The sequence below is a fragment of the Canis aureus genome, chromosome 6 (assembly GCF_053574225.1).
Source record: "Canis aureus isolate CA01 chromosome 6, VMU_Caureus_v.1.0, whole genome shotgun sequence".
NCBI lineage: Eukaryota > Metazoa > Chordata > Mammalia > Carnivora > Canidae > Canis > Canis aureus.
Window position 1 is genome coordinate 42,668,507 of NC_135616.1, and position 21,714 is coordinate 42,690,220.

General features: G+C 48.7%; 1 long non-coding RNA gene across 1 annotated transcript; it reads left to right on the forward strand.

Moving 5' to 3' along the window:
- The first annotated feature begins 1,129 nt into the window (after positions 1–1,129).
- Positions 1,130–1,961, forward strand: LOC144315184 (uncharacterized). The gene is made up of 2 exons (XR_013380945.1): positions 1,130–1,218; positions 1,679–1,961. It is a non-coding gene; the product is annotated as an uncharacterized LOC144315184 (long non-coding RNA).
- Positions 1,962–21,714: the final 19,753 nt, after the last annotated feature.

Here is a 21,714-nt window from a genome sequence, read left to right on the forward strand (position 1 = left end):
GCTTTACCCATCACCCTCTGGGGCACTTAGTCTCCTTCACGGTCCCCCTCCCCCATGCCCTGCCCTCTGGGGTTGGTCGGTCGTGTCCTGGGCTGGAGGATGTCCAGAGCTGAGCCCCGCCCCTGGGCACCAATGCAGGAGGCTGCCATCTCCATCCTAGATCCAGAATCCGGAAGCTGCCTTGCTCTTCCAGATGATGGAACTTACCGCTGTATCTACATCACCTCTTTTTTCTCATGAGAAAAGTTGAAACATACCTACACACAAAAGAGAGAATAGTAAGGAACCCCTGTGTATCCATCTCCGAACTCATGGCCAATCCTGTTTCCTCTGTTCTGCCCACTTGGCTGCTTGCTCATTTGTTTCCTGGAATATTTTATTTTATTTATTTTAAAGATTTTATTTGTTTACGGAGAGAGAGTGTGCATGAGCGGTGGGGAAGGGGAGAAGAAGCAGAGAGAGAATCTCAAGCAGACTCTGCACTGAGCCCAGGGCCCAATACAGGGCTTGATCTCACAACCCTGAGATTATGACCTGAGCCAAAACCAAGAGTCATACACCCAACCGACTGAGCCACCCAGGCGTCCCTGTTTACTGGAGTATTTTAAAGAAATCCTAGATGTCTGGCAGCCCCGGTGGTGGCTCGGTGGTTTAGCACCGCCTTCAGCCCAGGGCCTGATCCTGGAGACCGGGGGTCGAGTCCTATGTCAGGCTCTCTGCATGGAGTCTGCTTCTCCCTCTGCCTGTTTGTCTTTGTTTCTCATGAATGGATAAATAAAAGCTTTAAAAAAGATAAACAATATTTGTAAAAAAAGAATCCTAGATGTCATGACATTTTGATCATAAATGATCTTAGTCATTTTGAACTGATTTTATATGTTCTTGTGTTAAGATATAACATCGTATCATTATCATACTAGCATAAATTAACTTCTGCCATTATATTATGCAATTATCTAAACCAGCTGATTTGTCCCAATCAGCAGCCACCCAAGGTCTGCAGATTCATTCCCTCGTTAAGTGTCCTTGGACCCCTCCACTTTTTTACTTTTCTTACTTAGAGACCCTGGGCTATCTGCCCTGTGGAATGTATTCTGATTTGGAATGAATGCTTCCTTATGATGTCATTTGACTTGTTCTTCCATGTTTCATACTTTCTCTGAGTGTTACTTAGGCAGAGCTGTATGAAGACTGGGGACAGATCTCCTGGAGGAAGGGGTGTGTTGATCAGTGGAGGCATCACACATATAAAAACTTGTGTGCCCAAATGTTACTTGGTCAAATCCCGCATCCCAGCCGGAGGCACAGGGTCCGATTTGTCTCGTCAAGTGGCTTCAGGTCATACCTGCGAGATGGGCTTAGGCAGCTTAGATTCATGATTTCCTTGTAGGTTACAAAATAATGATTTTTCCATTCTATCATTTCTTCCAATTTGTTATCTGAGGTAACCTTTTATGAAGAAACATTTCTCTCCTTTTAGTCAATTTTCAGAGTGAAGATTTACCCTAGCAGCCTTGAATTTGCCCTGGTAAAATTTGGGCAATCAGGTTTTTATATATGTGACACCTCCAATCTACTGCAATTATTATTGTTTTGTGTTGTTCAGATTGTCTCTGCTCAGGTTGGTAGGTACATATTCTGCCCTTCTGATGTGAACACAGGGCTTCCTTTTTTTCAGGTACAACACGGTACCCCAAGCTCCTCTTGGGCATTTCCTGCCCCAGACCTAGAATTGGCAGTTTCTCCAAGGAACCTGCATTACTCTGGGAGAAAATGGTATTTAGAGAACCTGAGCTAGTTACTGGTGGTCGTTACTGCTGCTGGGTCATCATTACCTGCAGACCTGACAGCACTTGGAGCCCACGGTTTTATTTGTTTTCAATTAAACTTTTCATTGAAGCAAAGCACCTCTAACAGGAAAGTGAATAAATCATAAACATTAAACTTGATGACTTTTCACATAGAGTGAGAATGTTTCTTTAATCAGTATCCAGATCATGAGATAGATGATGAGTACCTGGAAAGTCCCCTAATCTCCCCTCCCAGGCACTATCTCCTCACAAGGAAGACTATCTGCCTGATTTCTACCATCATAGATTTTGTTTGGTTTTGAAATGTATGCCAATTTAATTCAAATATAATGGTTTTATTCTCATATTTTTTAAAGGAAAAATTATGAGTTCATAGTGATTATTTCCAATTCAAATGTAAGATTACAGGCTCTTTACTTAACTTTGTTGAATTTATGTTTTCATTTCTTTTCTCTTTGCTGAAAATCAGCTTGGTTTTTAATGAATTCAACACAATTGCTTGTTTGACTTGTTCCACAATATAACTATAATAGTTTCAAAATAGCTATATGCATATTGGGCTAACAGTAAGATTGCTGAGTACAGTATAAAATTTCTTTGTGGTCTGTTTTGTCCTTAGAATATATGCCACCAAGACTGTATAATTGTAATTCCACATTCTAAAGTCATCTGAATAATTATTTTCTCTGTGTTATTAAGCTAGTGACTTGATAAGCAGTGAGGTACATTTCTTTCCTTTTGTTTTCAGTTTTTTAACTTTTTAATTTTCATTTTTTAAAAAGATTTTATTTATTTATTTATGAGAGACACAGAGAGAGAGGCAGAGACACAGGCAGAGGGAGGAGCAGGCTCCATGCAGGGAACCTGACGTGGGACTCGATCCCGGTTCTCCAAAAACATGCCCTGGGCCAAAGGCAGGCGCTAAAATGGTTAGCCACCTGGGTGTCCCATCAGTTTTTTTAAATTAAAGAATTTTTAAAAGTAATCTCTACTCCCAGTATGGGGCTTGAACTCACAACCTTGAGATCAAGAGTTGCACATTTCCCTAACTGAGCCAGCCAGGTGCCCCTGTTTTTAATTTTTTTAAAAAATATTTACTTATTTTAGAGAGAGTGTGAGAGAACATGAATGAGAGGGGCAAAGGGAGAGAGAATCTCAAGCAGAAGTAGGGCTGAATCCCATGACCCTGAGATCACAACCTGAGCCAAAACCAAGAGTCAGATGCTCAACTGTCTATGCCACACAGGTGCCCCACCTGTTTTCAATTCTTAAGACTTGTTTTTTTTTTTTTTTTTGCCATTTTTTCCACTTTTAGTTTTTTATTCAAGCAATATTAACATACAGTGTTATGTTAGTTTTAGGTATATTGCCATGTTTAGTTTTTGAAATTATAGATTCAAAGTCAAAACTATATAACAGGATATATTCTGAGAAGTCTGGCTTCCATCTCTAGCTCCTGCATCCTGCTCTCTCACCCTGCTTAGGTAACTTTTACTAACACAAGTGATTTTTATTATTTAGTTTATCTATTCATTAATTAAAAAAAAACATAAACAAGTATGTATTCATATTGTCACTCTTCCCAGTATTTCTCTTCCCCTTTGACCTGGGTTGGTTCTGTGGCTGCTTTAACCAATAGAATGAGGGCAAGGGATGCTCTGCCAACTGGCAACTTTCATTTCCTCCTTGGTAAGCTCACCCTTGGGATTTAGGATTCAGCTGCCAAGTGTGAAAGCCCAAGCTAGCCGTGTGGAGACAGAGAGGCCCCAGCCTCCCAGCCCTCCTTGCCAAGGCACCAGGCATGTGTGTGAGTCACCTTGGCTGGTCTAGCCCCACCACCATCTGATGCCAGCAGCACCATAGGTTCATGAGAGAGAATTAATCTTTGTTGATGTGCTGAGCCACTAAGTTTTGGGATGGTTTGTTATGTTATGCAGCAGTAGATAATCAAAACTTTTTTTTTTTTAATTTTTATTTATTTATGATGGTCACACAGAGAGAGGAGAGAGGCTGAGACACAGGCAGAGAGAGAAGCAGGCTCCATGCACCGGGAACCCGACGTGGGATTCGATCCTGGGTCTCCAGGATCGTGCCCTGGGCCAAAGGCAGGCACCAAACCGCTGTGCCACCCAGGGATCCCAAAACTTTTTTTTTTTTTAAATGCAGAGGGAAGCATTCTAGTTGCATGACTCTGCACCTTGCACTGATCACTTAATGTATACTGGAGATCATGGTGTTGCCCATGGGTACTCATCTTTGTGATGACCCAGGCTGCAGATGGATAGGAGAGATTCAGAAAGGCTGAGTGACTTGCCCAGGGCTGCACAGCCAGCATACGATCCGCTAGAGCAGCCATAACAAAACACCTAATGACAGCAATTCACTTCCTCACAGTTCCAGAGGTTGGAAGGCCAAGTCCAGGGAGCCAGCAGGCTTGGTTTCTTCTGAGCCTCTCTCCTTGCCTTACAGATGAATCCCTTCTGACATGGTCTCTCCCCTGTGTCCTCACGTTCCTGGTGTCTCTCCCTGGGGCCCAGATTCCCTCCTCCTCCAGGGGCCCTTCACACTGGAGGAGGGCCTACCCTCTTGACCTCATTTGGACTGAATCATCTCTTTAAAGGCCCTGTCTCCAAACCAGTTGTGTCCTGGGATGCTGAGAGTTAGGACTTCAACATGAGACTTCTGGCGGATGCAAGGATTTGCCACTGTCTCCAATCTGCCACATTGGTTTTTGACTCGTCCCTTCCCTTTGTGAGGCTGCTGGAGACGCTGCATAATATATTTATCATCTCTCAGATACGAATGTGACCGGGGAGAATTACAGATATTAAAGAGCTGGTTTTGAAAGTATAAGACAGAGAGAGGGGGCCTCTCCCCACCCCACCCCCTACAAGTAGTTCAAGAGAGCTATTTTGGGGGAGAATTCTGATACCAGGTTAAAGAGTACAGTTCTTTTTTTTTTTTTTTTTAAAGATTTTATTTTTAATTTTTTAATTTTTAATTTATTTACTCATGAGAGACACACAGAGAGAGGCAGCGATATAGGCAGAGGGAAAAGGAGGCTCCATGCAGGGAGCTCGATGTGGAACCCAATCCCAGGACCCTGGGGTCATGACCTGAGCCAAAGACAGATGCTCAACCACTGAGCCACCCAGGTGCCCCAGGATGGCAGGAGGCCAGTTCTTTTACTGGGATTGCTTCTGTGTTGATGATGGCCATTTTGTTGAAGCCCTGTTTATTTACTTCTATTTTCTTAATTGGGAAAAATTAAAAGACATTAGGTGAGGCATGATTGTTCCTCCAAATATTTTCTTAAAAGATTTTATTTATTTATTTGAGAGAGAGAGTCAGAGAGCTCACAGAGGCAGAGGAAGAAGCAGACTTCCCACCAAGCAGGGACCCCAGGATCATAACCTGAGCAGAAGGCAGGTACTTAAGTGATTGAGCTGCCCAGGCACCCCTGTTCCTTCAAGTATTAATACCAGCTGTCTCTGAGTAGAAGAACCATGGGTTATTTCTCTTTCTCTCTTCTTTTAGAGGGCTAGAGAGAGAGAATTCGTGTGTGAGCAGGGGGAAGGGCAGAGAGAGAATTCCAAGCAGACTCCCCATTGAGGGCAGAGCCTGATGCAGGGCTCCATCTCATGACCCTAAGATTATGACCTGAGCCAAATATCAAGAGTCAGATTTTTAAAAAATGTATTTATTCATGAGAGACACAGAGAGAAGCAGAGACACAGGCAGAGAGAGGAGCAGGCTCCTTGCAGGGACCCCCATACAGGACTCTATTCCAGGAGTCCAGGATCATGACCTGAGTCAAAGGCAGACACTCAACCACTGAGCCACCCAGGTGCCCCAAGAGTCAGATGTTTATCAACTAAGCCCCCCAGGTGTCCCAAATTTCTCTCTTTTTAAAACTTTCCCATGTTTCTCTCCTCTGTCATTTCCCTCCCTCCTCCCTTCTCTCCTCTCTCCCTTCCTACTTTCTTTTCTTCTCTCCTTCTAGTATGAAAGGAAAGAAAGGGCAAGAGGAAAAAAAGCACAAGCCTTTCTCTCTAGGGGACCAGCCACCTCATGATATGACTCCTCGGACTTCAGGAACCCCTTAGGTCATGCTGAGTCGCTGTGTGGAGTCCCAAGCGGAGCCTGGCTTGGTTGCCAGCACATGGGGCCCCCTGGCTTTCCACGAGGGAGCGGGCAGGGGGGATCAGGTGGCCTGTGTGGCTTAGGTTTGTGCTGCTGGAGATGAGAGGAGGGAAGCCAGCAATGCCCTGGGTGCAGGGCGGGAGGCGGCACAGGTGCAGGTGTTTTCCTGCTCTTGGACTTCACGGCCTGGAGGGCTTCCTGGAGCCTCTCACTGGGGCCGCGGGGCTGGGAGGACCGCAGAGCTGCTGGAGGCAGGGCCCTGCCCGGGGAGCCGCCCGAGCCGAGCAGCACCTATCAGCAGGGACACATAGTGCTGAGTGCTTGCACCCGGAGTTGCCAGCTCAGAAGCAAATTGAGAAAGTTGCATGTCAATGATGACCGTAGCGCCTTCACCTAGGAGCCCACAACTTGGGATAACTTTGCTGTACGTGAACTTTCTCCTAAGAAACTCGGCAGCCTTCTGCGCTTTGCCTAAACCCACCTGTCAGATCCAGCCAGCTCTGGGCTTTCAGGAGCCACCTGCCAGGCCGTGGGGTGCTGGCAAAGTCTCACAGGTGTGTGGGACACCCGTGGATCACTCTGAGGAGTCAAAGAGGGAAGGTGCTGGGGGAATAGAACCAGAAACGTATCCAGGTCTTTTTATTTTTTTCTTTTAACATTTTATTTATTTATTCATGAGAGATGCGCAGAGGGAGAAGCAGGCTCCCTGCGAGAAGCCCTATGTGGGACTCTCGTTTGCCGAAGGCAAACGCTCAACTGCTGAGCCCCCCAGGTACTCCCCAGGCCTTTTTAAAGAAACAAGACAGAGGGTACCTAGGTGCCTCAGTGGTTAAGCGTCTGCTCTGGGCTCAGGTCATGATCTCGGGGTCCTGGGATTGAGTCCCGTTTTGGGCTCCCTGCTCAGTGCCGAGTCGCTTCTTCCTCTCCCTCTGCCCTCCCCTAACTCATGCTCTCTCTCTCTTCTCTTGAATAGATAAAATCTAAAAAAAAAAATAAGACAGATTTTTACATTTTGGTGACTATGATGTCGACCCACAAGAATATGCTACAAAAATAAGTTTTAAGGACTTGATATTTAAATGCTTAGGGAAACAAAGCACTCCTCACCAGCTGTCATTGATTATTTATTAAAAATGAGGGATGCCTGGGTGGCTCAGCAGTTGAGCGTCTGCCTTTGGCTCGGAGCATGATCCTTGGGTCTCGGAATCGAGTCCCATATCAGGCTCCTTACAGGGAAGCCTGCTTCTCCCTCTGCTATGTCTCTACCTCTCTCTGTGTCTCTCATGAATAAATAAATAAAATCTTCTTAGAAAACGAGCTTTCAGGGATTTCTGTGCAAAGAGATTAAAGCTGAATGCTAGTACCTTCCTCCGCTGATGCTGACACTAAACCCAAAGACTTTATCAGAAGGAAAATTATGGGCCCATCTCACTCAAGAATATAGATACAAAAACACTAAATAAAATATTGGTAAATAAAACACCAACACAGCATTAAATAATACACTACATGTAAGTTAGGTTTATCCTGGAGGTTTGGGACAGTTCAACACCAGAAAACTGCAGATATAACTTTACCCTAGTAGCAGACTAAAGGGGAAAAGCCATCTAATCAGCTCAGTCTATGCAATAGATTTATTTTTGATAAATTTGAACATGATTCATGCTAAAAATTTTCTAAGGAATATAGGTCAAGTTCTTTGATAACAGGTATCTATAAAACACTAACATAAGATCCTTGTAAGGGGAAAAATAGATGCATTTTCTTTAGATCCAGGAGTGAGACCAGGACCCCTCCATCACAAGGTTTACTATCCTCAAGCATGTGGGCAGGACCCACTCTGCAGGACCAGAGAAGAGGAGGGACATGAAGACTGGAAGTAAGGGCACCTGGGTGGCTCAGTGGTTGAGCGTCTGTGTTCCACTCAGGGCGTGATCCCAGGGTCCTGGGATTAAGTCCCACATCAGGCACCCTGAGGGGAGCCTGCTTCTCCCTCTGACTGTGTCTCTGCCTCTCTCTCTATGTCTCTCAATGAATAAATAAAATCTTAAAAAAAAAAAAAACCCAAAAAACAAAATAAAACCCTTTCATCAGGGCCAGCAATTTCCAGGCCCCACTGCGCCCTGTTGGCCCGAGAGCTCCAGTGTGATCCCACCTCCCTCTCCGGCTCCTCACCCCCCTCTGTGGACACTCACACTCTGTGGACAGAGGACCACTCCTCGGGCTCTCTCCCCGCTGGGCCCCCGCACAGGAGGCTGTATCAGTCGGGGCTGGGTGTAGCCGTACATGACAACACCAACACACAGGTGGTTAATATTTTGTTATTATTTTTTAAAAGATTTTATTTATTTATTCGTGAGAGACACACACAGAGAGAGAGAGAGAGAGAGAGAGAGAGGCAGGCTCCCAGCCACACAGGTAGTTTAAATGCGACCTTTACCCTTTCACATGTGAACGCAGCTGGAAGGAAGGCTCTCCAGGGCTGGTGCTGCTCCACGGCTGCCCCGGACGCAGGCTCCTTTCAGCTTTCTGCCCTGTCGTTCTTGGCAGTTAGCTTCCCTCCTGAGGTTCACTTCGCGGTACAAAATGGCTGCTGGAGTTCAGGCCATCGGGTCCATGTTCAAGGCGGGAAAATGGAGGAACCAGGCTGCATCTCTTAGGTGAGACAGGACTCCTTTTAAGAAACCCTATACACTTCCATGTATATCTCATTCACTATTAGCCACGAGGGGGGCTGGGAAATGCCGTCTCTTAGCCAGATGCTGCCCACCGGAATAAGATGGTTCTCTAATTTTAAGGATGAAGAGATGGACACATACGAGTCAGGAACAAGTAAACTCTTCCACTCAGTGTCCTTCCTCCCTTTTGGATTGCTCTATTGGCCCATTAGCTCTCCACTCAGACAGAGCTTCCCCTAGGTCCTGCCCTGGCCTGAGACTCACTGGTTGTTGTACCACCTGGCACCTGTTGGCTCACCTGTCCCGCTCTCCTCATCAACACTGAGCTCCAGGGAGGTAGGGGCTGTGGGTGCTCCAAGCATGCTTCTGGAGGCTGGGCCAATGTTCTTTCCAGAACATTTCACACTAAATCTCCCTGTTCACGATGCTCTTACAGACCTCCACTGATCTTGCTGTGTTTTTACTTCTGAATCCATTACCACAAAAATGTACCCAAACCACCTCTTCCCCCTCCTCCTCCTCCTCCTTCTTCTTCTTCTTCTTCTTCTTCTTTTTTTTTTTTTTTGAAAGAAACAGCATCTCTTCCCAAACCCCTGGGGATGGTGCATGATTTGAACCCTCACAGTTCTGGGGAACAACCAGAATATCCAAAACAGCATTCACGCATGTCTGGCTGGCAGTTTGTAGGGTAATAAAATAAGAAGTAATTTAGAAGCGGCAAAGAACTTGAACTGAACCATAATTCCATTTGGTGCAGAGAACCAAGCTGTTCTGGATAATCTGTCAACCGGCCAGGCCTCTCTGACTTGCTTAAGCCAACAGCTCCCACATCCTCCCCATCTCTGACTGGCTTCTTCGGATTCAAATTTTAAGTGGCAGGGCTCCCAGTGTTCCCAGTAAAGACGTCACCTCCCTCCCAGCTGAGCCAGCTGATCTGTTTTCTTTGCAAGTGGCTGACCTGGGTTGCAAATGCTCAGCCGGCCATACGATCCGGAAACTTGCTCCTAGAAAAAGCCTATCAGTGCTTTTCAGTAGTATCTATCACAGCAAAACAACCCACTTTGAAATGCAGTGGGTTAAAATAACAATTTATTATTTCTTCTGATTCTGTAGGCTGGCTGGGCCCAGTCGGGTGGTTGCTGGGGTGACTCAAGCACTGGTGTCCCACTGGGGCCCACCTGTGGCTGGCATGGCCATGGTGGCTTCTCATCTCCCCACCCCCTCACACATGGCCTTGCACCATTCAACCCCTACCTTGAGTCCCCAGCATGGCAGCTGGCATTCGAGAAGGGACTTTCTAAGGAGCAAACCCCAGTTTGTGAGGGCTTGTCAGGCCTCATGCCAGCTAATATCCTAGTGGCCAAAGCAGGTTACATGGCCAGACTGGGAGTCATGAGCCAGGGGAACTTGCAGGCCATGATCCTGGGAGGCATGGGTCCCTGGGCCACCGTGTAGCAGTCTACACCTCTGAGGACAGTGGGGAGCTCATAGTATAGGCCATAGAGGACTCACTCCTGAGACCCAGAGGCAGGGCCAGTGGGAGATGGAGAGCTTTCATGGGAGCTGCTCAGCAAGCCGATGTCTGCTTTATAAGATAATGAGTTCCTTGTCTTGGGAAGCATCCAAAGAGAGCCTGGAGTACCTCTTGGTGGGGATGGACTGAGTTGGCGGGGGGCTGGACCAAATGACCATAAGTTCCTTTGAACCTGGTCTGTTTACTGCCCTTTGTGGCAGGCCAAGCACATCGCCTCCCAGCTGGCGGGTCCCTGTGTCAGGGCACTTGCTGGGGGAGAGGGGGCAGCAGGGATCTTGGCCTGCAGTGGGAAAGAGCTCAGGGGCTGAAATCATAGGGACTCATCTCTGTGAATTGTGTTCTCATGGATGACAGTCGAGTGAGTAGGTGGCCCTTCTTGTCCTGGCCGACCCTGGGGGACACAGGCAGGAGGGATGCCAGGGTGGCCACCCCTGGGAGTGCCGAGGGAGGGGCAGGGCACCAGGCCAGATCTGATGGGATCTTCCCCTACGGCCCAGCGCGATGCAGGGAGGACACCCTCCTCACTGCAGTTCGGGAGAAAGCTTTCAGGGGAGCAGATCCCACAGACATGGGCTCTTTCCACCTCAAGACAGAAATAGAGGAGGGTCAGCAAGGTGGTCAGGGTTAGGCCTCCTGCCCCAGGCTGTCTCCCTGCCCCAGGTGTCACCCTCTGCCCTGGGCCGTCCTCTTGCCCTGGGGCCGCCTCCTGCCACGGGCTGCCCTCCTGCCCTAGGTCACCCCCTGCCCTGGGCTGCCTCCTGCCCCAGGCTGCCCCCCCCCAGGTCACCCCCCTGCCCCAGGTCCTCTCCCCACCCCAGGCGGCCCCCCCACCCCACACCCCAGGCAGCCTTCCCTCCCTTACGTTTTCTATCGCTATCACAGATGGCCACAAGTTTGAGGACACGAACCAGCACACGTTATTCTCTCATAGTGTTGGTGGGTCAGGAGCCTGGGCTCCACTGGCCTGAGTCCTTTGCTTGGGGGCTCACCAGCTGCAATTTGCATGTTACCTCCTCTCCTTCTCTCTGGAGCTGTAAGGATTTTCTCTCCTGGCAGCTGTGTGACTGAGGGCTCCTGCTTTTTGCTGGCTTTGGCTGGAGGCTGTCTTCAGCTCCCTGCCATGTGGGCCTCCTTGACATGGCCTTGGGCTTCATCAAGCCTACAGGAAGAGCTTCTCACCTTGGGGAGGGCCCTGTCTTCCTGGAAGGGCTTTCACCTGATTAGGTCAGGCCCATCCAGGGCAACCTCTCTTTAACTCAAAATCAACTGATTTGGCACCTTAATTACATCGGCAAAATCACTCTAAGGTTGCCATGTTCTATTGGCTAGAATAAGTCACATGTTCCACCGAGGCTCAAAGGAAGGGGTGTGAACAACAGGGGATGGAAATCGTGGAGGCCTTCCAGGCTGCATCCCTCACATCCTCTTTGGGAAACCCCCAGGCTCCAGACCCCTAATTCCTCTCCCTGCATGCTGGGCCCTCTGCTCCCTGCCTTCCTCCACATGCCCAGCTCCTCCAGATTGCTCTTCTCAGCTGGTAATGGGTTTAGATGCCCACCTACTTAGTGACTCTATGAGGTCATCTCTCGGAAGGTTCTGGGGCATGCTTCCCTCCTACCGCCACCCCAGAAGACAACTAGCCTGATAAACCCCCTTCACTCCATGTGTCTCTGCTTTGCAAATGAGATGACAAGCTGGTACCAAGGGAATTGTCCTAGTCTACTCCATAAAGTGTTTGTGTTGACAGTGGTAATACGTACCCAGAAAGGAGAAACTCAGTTTTCTACCTTCCTGTGTATGGAAAAACCGAGTCCTCCCTTCCCTGTTTCTTCCCCGTGTTTCTCCTTTTCTACTCATGCTGAACACATACTTCTGCCACTTCTGGTCCTCGAATGCAACACCAACTGTGTGTCCTATGACATGGCTCAGTACGCTGTCGACCCAGAGATTGCATCATACCCTGCAGGGCTCGGTCCCACAAGATCACCCCCCATCCCCACGTCCACTTGGGACACATTGCAAGTCCAGGCTGTCACCTAGGCTTCTGACCAACCCGTTATAGATCAGAGGTTCCAAGGACCCTCTCATTGCTAGAACAGTTCACGGAACTTGGGAAATATGTTTACCAGTATATTAAAGGATGTAAAAGATAGAGATGAATAGCCCAATGCAGGGGTACATAGGGTGAAGTCTGGGAGGGTCCCAATCCCAAGAGCTTCTGTCTCGGTGGAGGTGGGGTGTGTCCCCTCCCCTGTGGTCAAGTCATTCCTCTTAATGGCAGTCAAAAGACTCTCCTGTCACCCAAGAAGTTGACAAGGGTTTCAGGAGCCCTGAGTCACAAATGGAGGTCAAAGAACCCTTATTACAGGGTTATAGGAGCCAGGGGCAGAGAAATATATATATATTTCCTACGACCTTGCAGTACCATTTATTGAGCACTTACTGTGTGCAGCCATCATGCTGAGTCCTCTCGAGGAAGTCCTCATGCCGACTTTACAAGCTGGGTACTGTTGTTGTCCTTGTCTTTAAGGTATGGAAACTGAGTCCCTGAGAGTCTCTGTCCTTTGCTCCATGTCACATGGTTGGTGAGAGGCAGGAGTAGGATCGTCTTCCATGGAGTGTCAGACATGACACTGCTCACCATGGGCCTGGGTTGCAAATGCAAGTGTCTCTGGTACCCATCCCTAAACTGCAGCTCCCAGGGGTCCTGGAGTGGGGGGGCGGTTGGGCACCGGGCAGGAGGAGCTGCCCCTGGGCACAGTCCAAGGGCTTCCTGGGAAGCCATTTGTGGCAGGCAGCCCCAGGGCCCCCCAGAAGCCTGGGAGGTACTGACATAAGAGCTGCCTGCCTAGGAGGGAAACAAACTAACCCACGTCCATGAACCGAACGCCAGGAGAGACCAGTCTGTGGTGCCTACCAGAATCACAGAGCTTCGTGTCCCCATGTGTCATCACAGGAGACATGAGACCACACAACTCTGTAGAGTGGCCCTGGCCCTGGCCTGCTGCCCCTGGAGGCACTGGGAGCCCAGCTGAAGGGGTCACTGGCAGGGTCGGGGGTACCAGGCCAAGCTGCCCGGTTTTAGGGCCAGAGGGAGTTCAGTTGAGACACTTGGAGGCAGGTCAGTAAGAAGACACAGGGTTTCGTCTCCGCATGACACACATCTTCAGTGAGGAGAGGAGGTCTGGGGCTGGCAGCCCCTGCCTTCTAGGTGGGCGGCTTTGTGGTTGATTGCTTCTCTTCGTTTCATTTTACAGTTCTTTCTTTCAAAGGTTTTATTTATTTATTTATTTATTTATTTATTTATTTATTTATTCATTCATTCATTCATTCATTCATTCATTTATTCGTTCATTCATGAAAGACACACAGAGAGGCAGAGACACAGGCAGAGGGAGAAGCAGGTTCCCTGCGGGGAGTGTGATGCGGGACTCGATCCCAGGACCCTGGGATCATGACCTGAGCCGAAGGCAGATGCTCAGCCACGGAGCCACCCAGGCGCCCCTACAGTTCCTTCCCTCTACTCTCCCTCCTCCCTTCCCTTCTATTAACCCCACTCTAGTTAAGTGTTACATCAGGCTCAGGTGTAGACTATGGTGATTCGACAAGTCTACACATCACACCATGCTTTTCACGAGAGGCGCGCGCCTTCATCCCCATCATCCATTCCACTCTGATTGCCAGAGGTGAGTGAGTGTAAGGGTGCAGGAGCCACCTCATGCCCTGGCATGGATTACCTTTAGGGTGGAAGGCACCCACCCTCTCTGTCTCTTTACTCCCCCCTCCCAAACCCAGTTCTCTCCTTTCTTCTCCCTGGCTCCTCTCATCCTCTGGCGACTCATCGGTTCTAGGACACCCACAGCTTCCGAGAAGACAGGAATGGCTTGGGGGACTCCGGGAAGCTGAGTGAGGAAATCGCGGAGACATATGAATTGATTGGTGCCTGCATGAGTGGGCGAAGTCAGTTCACATTGAACGAACACTCAGGGTGTGCAGCCTCTGTTTACAGCCTGGGAGTGGGGGTGTTGCAGGGAAGAGGGTGGGGGTGGGGCAGAAGGCTCCAGAGGTCCAAGCTGGATGGCAAGGGGCCTCACAGGAGGGCCGGGTGAGTGGTCAGGGTGCCTGCCTCAACCAGGCAGCCTGCTTCTGGAGAGGGAGAGGGGAAAGAGGCTGATTTTTAGTTTCCAAAGTATCTTCTCATCTGTCCTCCTAGCACAAGTGTGCCTCCCACCCCCCTCCCCCGGCCCCGCTCTGGTCCCTAACCCACTGCTGTGTCCCCCTGCTGTCTGCGGTCCCTTCCTGTTTGGTTGGGAATAGCCCAGACCAAATGCAGAGTTTCCAGACTAGTTCCGGGCTGGCCAGCTCTCAGAGGGCCTCTGCTGCCCCTGTACCCAAGTGGAGGGAAAGAATTATTACCTACGGAGGAGGAAGGGTTCTCCTGAGTGGGAGGATGATGCTCCGCACAAGTCTTGTCCCCCCCAGAGACCTTCTTCTCTGTGACCTTTAGGGTCCTGACTTCCAGCCTGAGGCCAGATGTCTGTTGTGACCCCCACAGCCTTTAGCCTTGGGGACAGGTGGGGAGGAGAACAGCAGGTAGCCAGTCACCTGTGGCCAGGGCCTGGCCAGACAGACCCCAGGGGAAGAAGAGGTCAGGTATTCTGAGGTCACCTCATTTGTCCTGTCACTGTGCTTTATTGCCTGAGTCTTTGGCTGTAAATACGCAAACCTAATCTCCACCAGATGTAATCAGGAGAGCTGATCTATAGATTGATTACAACTTGATGGATTTATTAGGAGCAGCGTGGAACTGGTAAGCGGCAGGCCAAGTGAGGCTGGCCTGCTGTTTGGACATGGGACAGAAGGCCAGCCAGCAGGCTGGTGGAGGGGGAGCTGGAGTGCAGGAGAGAGGGGTGGCAGGAACCCTGGGGATGGGAGGCAGGGGGCCCCAGGGCAGGTAGGAAGGCAGTACAAGTGGACCGTGTAAGCACGAGGGAGAGCTCCGGGACCCATGTGGCCCCTCTCGTTACTTCACTCTGCTGAGCCACGACATGTCCGTCTGTGAAGTGGGCACAAGGAATGCCTTGTTCACAGGGTGGCCGCGAAGGTAAAGGGAGAGCAAATGTGTGGAACAGCTGGATGCGGGGCCCGCTACACAGAAAGGGTGCAGGGGGGCAAGGGATGGAAGGAAGGGGAGAGAACGGCAACACACAGAACAGCTGCAGGAACACAGGGCTGGTGGGCATGGGCTCTTGCTGTTGGAACTGCCAGGGAGGGGCTGCTGTGTGCCCCCCCCCCCCATGGGCTCCTCTTCACCCACCAGCAGAAGGGTTCCCAGCCTCCCTCGTCATTGGACGAGACCATGTGACAGTTTATGCCCAGCAGAGACCAGTGGGAGTGATGGAGGCACAGCCCAGGGGTGCCTTGCAAAGGAGGGAGTGTGCTCTCCTTCCCCCTCCCCTGGCTGGTGCGCCGTTCCAGCCACGTGGATAGGGGAACATCCCAGGAATGGCAGAGCATCAAGACAGAAGGAACTGGGCTCCCTGACGCAGAGGACACCATGTGAGCATCGCCAGTCCTGGTCACTTAGCAGAACTGAGCTACTTTACTGACCTAGAATTTTATGAAATAGAGAAATAAACCAACATCTTGGTGAGGCAAGTCTGAGGCTGCATCTCTCACATGCAGCCCAGTTATTTCTAAATCAGTGCTGTCCACCCAAACTTCCTGAGAGGGTGCAAATGGTCTCCATGTGTGCCATCCAATATGACAGGCACTGGGCCCATGTGGCCACAGAGCACTTGAATGGTGGCCGGGGCAGCTGGGTAACTGAAGCGTAAATTTACTACTGAATTTTAATTAATTTAACTTTACATAGACACAGGTGGCTAATGGCTCCCATACTGAGCCACTACATAGTACTAGTACAACATACTAGGACTACAGACTACTACTACGTACTACTAGTATTTTATACTATGACTACTACATTCTACTACTACCACTACCTACTATTACTACTACTATAACACATTACTACATACTACTGCTATATAGTACTAGTAATATTACATATTATGACTATTACATATACTGCCATGAGGTACTACCACATAGTACTGGTACCACTACATGCTATTACAACATACTACTATTCCATACTACCACATACTATTACTACATGCTATTAGTAGCTACTACATAGTACTACTATATATCACCATATACTTGTACCAAACACTACTACTACATACTTCTACATACTATTCCATACTATATCCTACTACATATTGCTACACACTACTAGTATACCTACCACATACTACTATGATGACATACTACCACATGTTACTTATATACTACTACATACTACTACACAGCATATACTACTACATACTACTACAATATACTATTACATACTACAACAACTACTACATACCACAACTGTTGCTGCTACGATTACATACCACTGCTACTACATGCTACTACCATATACTATTATATACTATGTACTCTTACTACTACTACATATTATTACTACTACCTACTACTGCCGCTGCTACTACTACATACCACTACTACTAGCTAGTACGTATCCCAGGTGCGCTTCATGCTGCTCCATTCCCTCCAAGGACAACCCCTCTGCCCAGTAAGCTGGGTACTGCCCCATGTAGGTAGAAGCCTGCTGGGACAGGCCCCCTTTGTCTCTGGTGCAGCTCAGAACTTGGCTCAAGCTTCAGTGTGCAGGGATCTAGGAGTCCTTGGTTCTCCAAGGAGAATGCAAATCTGTCCAATTATAGCAGGTTTTAGATCAGAAAGGCTTTTGCTGGCTTTCCTGTTCTCTCTCCTAATAGCATTTCACATTTTTCTTGGTGACCTGGTCTGCAGCTGCAGCCTTACCAACTTTAGAAAAATGTGAAACTGTTTGCATAAGAAGCAGGACTTGCCAAGGTGAACCCCAGCTCTGTCTGTCTTGCGACTCTTGAAGAGACAGACGTCTCCTCCCTGCCCTCACGGGAGCTCCTCTTAACTAATGTTTTTCTCAGGTCATTGAGGCTCAGAATTCAGGGTGGTAATGATTCTCTCCTCGGTCCTTGAAGACCGGGTAGGGCAAGGAGCAAGGTGGTGTAATAGTGTCCCTGGCACTCAAGTGGGTTCTGGGTCCTCCCCCCACAGAGAGATGCTGTGCCCAAGCTCAGCTTCCTGCAGGATGGGTTAGGTCTGCCACCGTCACCTGTCCCTGTGAGGGTGACTTCTTGTGAGCACCAGCTTTCCAAATATCTTTGTAAATGGCTGGTGTCCAAATCTAGACAGCCTGGTCTTATTATTACTCCACTGCCAACGTTACTATCATGCTCACTCTGTTAAATTGACAAAAGGACACCCACCGAGAGGGGTGCCTCTCCTCTAGAACAGGAACCACTCTGAGTCCAGCAGAGCACACTGGCTCCAGTGTGCCTCTTGTTGGGAAGCTGGGACCATGGGTTGTCCCATGCCTTCACTTCTCTTGTTGTCCTTGGCCTTATGAACTTTCTGTCATCACGTTCCTCTGCAAATATTACAGCATTAGGTCTCCAGGGGAACAGTGGGGAGGGCAAACATCTTTTTGGGAAGGAGGATGAGAAGTTCCATTCCTAGAGGGAGCAGAGATATGAACCGCCAGATTGAAAGATCTGAAATAATCCTCCACTTCTAACTTGTGGTTCTAAGTTCACACTCCTGGTCTTCAGGAATGGGAAGGCTGGGCATGGCCATTTCCATTACACAAATGGGTAAATGGAGGCACAGGGAGATGATGTGCTCTGACCAAGATCACACAGCTGGGTATAGGAGTGGTGTGAGATGGGGCACCTGGGTGGCTCAGTGGTTGAGCCTTTGGCTCAGGTTGTGATCCTGGGGTCTTGGGATTGAGTCCTGCATCAGGTTCCCTGCAGGCAGCCTCTGCCTCTGTTTCTGCCTCTCTCTGTGTGTCTCTCATGAATAAATAAATAAAATATTTTTAAAAAGTGGTGTGAGATGTGGTACCAGCCAGACTGGGCTCTGTCTTTGATTTCACAGGAGTATGTTGCATCTGGGAAAGGCAACCAGAGGATGTGTCAGTGCAAGTTAGCCTGTGGAAGGAAGTCCAAACACATGGCTCCTGTAGGTCAAGATCAGTGGCTGAGAAGATTAATTATCCAGAAACCCACTCACTGTCATACAGAATAGGCTGCAGTCTCTACGGCTGTTTGTCTAGCATGCATACTCACATCCCTGTTCTGGCTGTACTTCTACCCAATCCTTGAGGGTGGAGGGGGCTATCAGTTCTAGAATCCCCCTCATCACAGGCCTGGTCAAATTGAGTATCCAGCCACAGTACCCTGGCAACAGTGACTGATCCAAGAGGACCCTTGGAGAGAAAGATGTGTCTTTCTGCTGGGCTTGCCTGGGAAGATGTGAGTCCCAGCTGTTCAGAGGCCATCTTCTTCCTCCCCACATAGGGAGAACCAGTCGACTGAATGAAGCCTCATGCGGAGGCCAGCAGAGTGGAGACAGAGCTTGAGAGAGACACAGAAAGAGACAGAGAAGTATTAACTAATTAGATGACTCACTGACATAATTTGAGCCTTCTTTGGACCTTCCAGCCACATGAGCCCATTATAGCAGTTAGGGTTCAACCAGAGAAGCAGAACTAGCAGAATCATATAGATGATAGATAGAGAGGCAGACAGGTATATGGAGGTATGGATTTGTTAATTGTAGGGGCTGGCTAAGCTGGTATCCACGGGGCAGGTGCTCAGGGTGGGAAGATCGCAAGCAGGCTGAAATGCCGTGGCAAGGTCAAAGCCAGACATCCATAGGTCACACCGAAGAAAGAAGATCCCAAGAGCAGGGAGCATGCTTGGCTCACTTACAGTTAATGGCTTAGGGGCTTTAACCACACCTGCAGAATTCCTCCACCACAGCACCTATGTTAGCATTTGACTGAGCGCCTTGGGGGAGGTGCACATCTGCCACTGAACGGCCATGGCCTCCCTTCTGTCCTCCAGCCCTTGACAGGGATCATCACCCGTAGCCCACCTGGAACAGAAACAAATGGGAAAGGGGATTCTGGGGACTGAAATTCAGCCTCTCCAAGTGGATACATCCAAAAATCATCATATAAATTCCTTTTTTTATCCTAAAAGCGAAATTTGTGTTGGCTTTTTTTCTTTCTTCTTCTTCCTTTTTTTTTTTTTTTAAAGATTTATTTATTTATTTGGGAGAAAGAGAGTATGAGTGGGAAGGGCAGAGGGAGAGAGAATCTCAAGCAGATTCTGCACTGAGTGTGCAGCCCCATGTGGGACTCGGTCTCATGATGCTGAGATTATGACCTGAGCCGAAACCAAGAGTTGGACACCCAGCTGACCGTGTCACCAAGGCGCCCCTGTGTTGGCTATCACTTGGGATGCAAAACCTCCTCACTCAGTTGGCATTTATTGAGTGCTTTCCACATATTCTCTCACTTAATCCTTATGCATACACAAATGGGATTAGGTATTATAATTTCATAGCCTGAGGCTAAGAGAGGTGAAGACATCATTCAAAGACATAGAACTTGAAGAAAACCTGTCTTTCTCCTGCCAATGCCACAATGCTAGTCTTTGCCAAAAGGAGCCATTCCAGTTGCTGTATGAATTTCTTGGAGTGAAATGAGTGAAAATGTGTAAAGTGCTTAGAACGGTGCCTGGAAACAGTTTGGAAGTGGATTTCAGCAAAATTGTTATTTTTTTCAGCTAAAAGGAGGTCTAGGGAATAGGCCTGGTTGAGCCAGCTCTCAGAGCTGAGAATTATTCTGGAAAGGAATCCTCACTCCTAGTTGCTCCAGCTGCCACCATTGGTGCCTTCACAGCTGAGCCTCCAGACATTTCCTGACCCACAGAACTTGTGATCATTACAAAAAGGTTGTGTCAAGCCACCAAATTCTGGGGTAGTTTGTTACATAGTAATAGTAACTTGCAACGTTCATGTCACTCTGCCCCCTGCTGAAAACATTCCAGTGACCCAACAGGGCCACCAGGATAAAGTCCAGATTTCTTTGCCCTTCATTGTTGGGCTTTTGGCCAACTTGAGCCAACTCCTATCCCTTCCACACAAGCTCCAGCCCGAGACATAACTGTAATCCCTGGAATGTTCCCTGCTTTCCTAGACTTCCATCCATGCTTTTGTATGTGTTGTTGCTCTGCCTGGATGTCTTTCTGACATCCAGATATTAAGTGAATCATCTGGCAAATTGGGAGATGTAAATCCACTTTCTTCCTTGAAATCCTTTTTTTCCCCTTCTAGGAATAATAGTGTTTGCATGGCCCTAAAGTAGTCCAGGTGCTCTGTGAAAGAATATTCAAATAATGTGGGCTATTTCCTGGGCCTCTGAATGAAATATCCTATCCATATGGATTCTGGACCAAGATTGGCTCTAGCCACTGTACAACCACAGTGGGTGGCAGCTCCGCAGACACGCCCTCGTTTGTTCAGCACCTTCAGCTTACGACAGCCAGGACATCTGTCACTGTCCGATTCTATCACTGTGCTCAGTTCATCTACTAGACCCTTGAAGGCAGAGCCTGGGTTTACCTCCTTCCTCTCTCCCCGGAACCTGAGTGGTATTAGGCCTTCAATAAATGCATATTAAATTCTGCTTTGATGTTGCAATCTGAGCCCAGAAAAGGCTCAATGAGTTCTTTTAAGTCACGCAGGTAATCAGTGGCCCAATAGAGACTATACCTTGCTCACTCTGCCTGCCAGGCCTGAGTTAGATATGAGCATGAAGGTACTTGTGTGGCCATGGTGTCACCACTACCCCCCGCTGAGCATCTGCTTTTAAATCATTTTATTCAGATACCCGGAAAATCATGTATGATCTGAAAGACTTTCAGTGTCCTTCCTCTGACTCCTGTGCTGTTTTAGGGTCATACAGTCACTATTATTCCTGGAGAAGGAGGGTCACGGGGAAGGAAGTCGATTTGCCTTCTTCCCATCATTCTGGGATGAATATTTGGGTAATTCTGACTCATTGAACATTGCCCTAAGGTAGGAGGCAGTTGCTTTCATCCAGTCACTTTTCCCAAATGGTGTGGAGATGAGGTGAGGGCAGCATTATTCAAAAAAACCTAATTCAGGGGTGCCTGTGTGGCTCAGTAGGATGAACCTCCGACTCTTGATCTCAGCTCAGGTCTTGATCTCAGGATCTCGAGTTCCAGCCCGCGCTGGGCTCCAATGCTGGGCAGGAAGCCCACTTAAAAACATTCCCCCAAAACCCTAATTCAGTGTGGGACCTTTTGCTCCCCCAGCTAGGACTCCATAGGAGAACCCTCTGGCTTCTACCGATTGTCACATTGTCAACACCAGACGGCGCTGTGTCCTCGCTGGCTTCCTAACCACCACGTCGAGCACACAAAAGGCCAGGTTTTCTTCCAGGACGGTTCAGGGGCTGGTCCCCACCATCCCAGCTTCCCGCAGCAGGTGCACTTCTTCCCGCCTTCCGCGTCTGTGCGCGCGCGCGTGTGTGTGTGTGTGTAGGAGAGGGTCCCAT